This window comes from Terrapene carolina, unplaced genomic scaffold (assembly GCF_002925995.2).
Source record: "Terrapene carolina triunguis isolate 2854851 unplaced genomic scaffold, T_m_triunguis-2.0 Scaffold29833, whole genome shotgun sequence".
NCBI lineage: Eukaryota > Metazoa > Chordata > Testudines > Emydidae > Terrapene > Terrapene triunguis.
The window spans coordinates 1-4,235 of record NW_020694184.1 but is presented as its reverse complement, the minus strand read 5'-3'; the positions used below and the strand labels follow the sequence as shown (position 1 = coordinate 4,235).

Sequence of the window (4,235 nt, the reverse complement as noted above, 5' to 3'; positions counted from 1 at the left end):
TACCCCTTCCTGCACTCCAGCCCATAGACCCCGCAAACCAGAGCCCCTTGCTGCACCCGAGCCCCCACCCCCTACACTTCAACCCCCTGCCCCAGCCGAGAGCCCCCCACACCCTGAACCCCTCATCCCCTGCCCAACCCCAGAGCCCTCACTCCCCCCTGCACCCCAACCCCCTGCCTCAACTCACAGCCCCCTCCCGCACTCCGAATTGCTCAGCCCCAGCCTGGAACCCCCCCCTGCACCATAAAATCCCGCAGCCCCATCCCAGAGCCAGCACCCCCAGCCCAGAGCCCAGATCCCCTCCCGCTCCCCAAAACCCTGCCCCAGCCCAGGGAAAGTGAGGGAGGGGGAATGTAGTGAGCGGGGGCGGGGCCTCGGGGAAGGGGCGGGGCTAGGGTAGTCGGTTTTGTGCCCGTAGAAAGTTGGCAACGCTAAGCAGGGCAGGGGGTCGGTAAAACCCCTGGTGACCCCTTCCGGGACAGCAGAGCCGCGGCCGTGCACGGGCCAGGTGCGAGGGAGGCCACGTTACACCCAGGCAACAGCATCGCCCTGCTGGGTCTCCGTAGCCCCCCGCCCCCTCCGGCAGGGCATCGGTTACCGGAGCAACCCGACCCCGCACTTCCGGCCTCCAGGGCCATAGAGCTCGGGGGTGGGGCAGAAAAGCACTTCCGGTCTGCTCCAGCTAGTGGCGGCTTGGGAGACCGGAAGTATCTTGTCCCCGAGCCTCCCTCGCCCTTCGTCACCGGAAATGCGTACCCAGGCTCCTTTCAGTCCCCACGGCGCTGGAAGATCGGTCTCTCCTCTCATTGGCCGGTCCCGCGGGGCGGGGCTAGGCGCGTTGCCCTGGCTGCTGGGTGGCGAGGCTGTAATTGGCAGGTCAGCGCGCAGGCGCTGTGGCTCTGCTATGGCCGCCGCCGCCGGGAGGAACGTGGTGTTCGTGACCGGCAACGCCAAGAAGCTAGAGGAGGTGGGGGGGTAGGGAGCTGCGCGGATTGGACGGAGGGGGCCACCGTACCGGAATGAAGCATGGCGTCCGCCAACCCCCGGACGGCGCTGTCTTCCGGGGGAGGGGCGGGGCCTCCTCCCGCGTGCGGCGCTTGCTCCCGCCCCCGCAGCTAGCCCCGCCCCCTGCTGTCACTGCCCGCCCGTTCCGCGCGCTGCCGTCATTAGGCTCCAGAGTTAACGCCCGGGCGGGCCGGGGCTCGGGCTCCGCCAGGACTGTCGCTGCCCTGGGGACGCTCCCGACGCTGAACCTGTCACTGGACGAGCGCCGTCGGGGGGTCCCGCTCCCTGAACCGGAGCCCAGGGCTGACGAGAGGGGGGGAGCTGGTCCGGAAGGGAGCCCGGGGTCCGGCTTCCCCCCGCCCCTCTCATCGCGGCCCGGCTTCCTCCCCTCTCGTCGGCCTGTTTAGCCGGTCTGCCCTTGCTGGGGGCCCGAAAATTTTTTTTCACAGGGACCCGAACCTTCTCTCGGTGGCCCTGCCGGAGCCTGGTAGGAGCCTTAGAGCAAGTCCCCCCGCCCCCGCTGTCCCTGATCCTGGCCAAACACTGCTCCCATCCAGCACTGCCCAGTGCCCGCCCTGCTCCAAACTTCCTGCCACTCCCCCCTCCCCCCCATAGCGCCTGGGTCTGAGGCGGGTGGTGAGAGCCCCTGTGGCTGGGGGAGGACGGGACCAAACTTCCCCGCAGTATCTCACACACTGGGCTAGGCGCTGTCCCCTGCCCGCAGAGCTGGCTGAACAGCCTCTGTCTTGTTCCCAACAGGTCCTTCAGATCCTTGGGGATGCGTTTCCGTACAGACTGGTCGCAAAAAAAATTGACTGTAAGTCCGTGACTTTGTTTCTTGCTCGTTAAACGGTAACGTTTCAGCAGCCATTGGCCACCCCTCACCTCGCAATAATCCCTCCTGTCCTTGTTGCAGTGCCAGAATACCAAGGGGAACCAGACGAGATCTCCATTCAGAAATGCCGGGAAGCAGCAAATCAGGTCATTTCCTTTTCCGCTTTCCCCACTTCCACAGGTGTAAGTCAAAAATGAATAGAGATTAACCAAGAGTTTAGGCTAAATGGCCCAGCTGTTACCCACTGCATGACTACCCACCCGTTTGGCACATAGTTGGTGGGGAATTAAATGGCCATGGACTGACTGGTGCCAACAAAAAGGATGTAGAAGATTTGAATATAGCTACAGAGAAATTTCAGTGGAAGCCCTTATGAGAAAGGTTCATAAATAGGGTCTTCTATGGCAAAGGCCCTTCCCTGTCCTGATCCCATTGATCTCATTGATTGAGAGTGAGATCAGCTCAGTTGCTTTGGCAGAACATTCCTACAACTGGTTCTGTCCTAGATGATTAGTATTCTTGTCTTCTAATCCGGTAGAGCAGGGACATGGTGAAGTATAGAGTCCCCATCCGCAGAGCTCTGGCCTCTCGCTTCCCTAGAACAGAGGCTGCTGCTGTTATTAGGTACAGTAACTCCTCGTTTAATGTTGTAATTATGTTCCTGAAAAATGCTACTTGAAGTGAAACAATGTTAAGCAAATCCACTTTCCCCATAAGAATTAATGTAAATGGGGGGGTTAGGTTCCAGGGGGAAAATATATATATATATAATACACACACACACACAGTATAAGTTTTAAACAAATAGTTTAATACTGTACACAGCAATTATGATTGTGAAGCTTGGTTGAGGTGGTGAAGTCAGAGGGTGGGATATTTCCCAGGGAATGCCTTGCTGCTAAATGATGAACTAGAACAGCTGAGCCCTCAAGGGTTAACACGTTGTTGTTAATGTAGCCTCACACTCTACAAGGCAGCATGAATGGAGGGAGGGGAGACAGCATGGCAGAGAGAGACAGAGACACACACGTGTGAGAGAGAGAGACGCGCCTTGCCCCTTTAAGTACACTTACCCCACTCTAAGTACATTGCCTGTTTAAGTAGATCCTCAAATTGAGACCGCAGCTGCTGCCAGCACGCTCCCTTCTTCCTGATCCCTGTCGTGTTCCACCCCTGCTCTGTGGAGATGGGGGGCAGGAGTGGGGGGGAGGGGGACACCCTGACATTAGCACCCCTCTCTCCCCGCCCCCCGCACAGCAAGCAGGAGGCTCCCAGGAGCAGCTCCAAGGCAGAGGGTAGGAGCAGCACAAGGCAGTGCGGGGAGGGACAGCTGAACTGCCCGGAATAGGGCGGCTGCTGCACAGGGAACTTAGGGGAACAGGGAGCTGATAGGGGGCTGCCGGTCCACCCCGGTTCCAAGCCCCCACCAGCTAGCTCCAACGGGCTGCTCTTTCTGCAAGCAGTGGACAAAGCAGGTGGCTGCCAAACAACGTTATAAAGGAGCATTGCGCAACTTTAAACAAGCATGTTCCCTAATTGATCAACAACGTAACAATGAAACAACCTTAACTGGGACGACGTTAAGTCAGGAGTTACTGTACCTATTGCGGGCAGGAGTGGCAAAAATGTGTGTGTGGGGGGGCCACCGGCACCGCCCATTTCCCCTAGGGCCCACCCTTGCACTGTCCCTTGCCCCTGAGGCCCCACCTCTTCCTGCCTGGGGCCCCGCCCCTTCCCTGAGGCTCTGCCCCTGCCCCGGCTCCTCTCCGAGGCCCTACCCCTTCTCCAAGGCCCCACCCTGCCTCTTCCCCGGGGCCGTGCCCTCGCACTGCCTTTCCCACTGAGAACCCAGCCCCTGCTCACTCCTTTCCACACGCCCTACAGCCGGTAAAAAGTGGGAGGACATCGCCCTCCCACTTTTAAAAGTGATGGGGCTATGGCTGCATGTACCCTCTGTTCTGGTGCCCCCGATTGCGGGTACGGGGTCAGCGCCTTTGTTCCCATCTTATCATTTGGGGGGTAATGAAGTAGTTCTCCACCAGCCAGTGACAGGTTGTCATCCAAAGAGCCCAGGCACAGATTCATTTTCAGAGCGAAGAAGCCAGTTAGGCCTTGGGCTCCAATGAAAGGCAGGACTGTGCAAATGCAACAAACCGACCCCCCCCCGCATTTTAGGTTCCTCCAGTACTGCCCCCCAATGAGGGCGATACCCATACGAATGCTTTAGATTAGCTCTCCTCAAACTTCCAAAGGAAAGCTTCTTATCTCTGCCTTGGTAATGCCACTTCTAGCTGCAGGTGCAGAGCACAGGTTTCATTGCTTGTTCTCTCTCTATATATAATCTCCTCAGATTTAAGGAGCTTTAATGGATGCTGCGTTTTTATGAAGCCTCTAA

General features: G+C 58.5%; 1 long non-coding RNA gene across 1 annotated transcript; it reads left to right on the top strand.

Annotated features, from left to right (window-relative positions):
* Positions 1-880: 880 nt before the first annotated feature.
* On the top strand, positions 881-2,009 carry LOC113409122. Its single transcript, XR_003370450.2, has 3 exons — positions 881-967; positions 1,765-1,822; positions 1,922-2,009. It is a non-coding gene; the product is annotated as an uncharacterized LOC113409122 (long non-coding RNA).
* Positions 2,010-4,235: the final 2,226 nt, after the last annotated feature.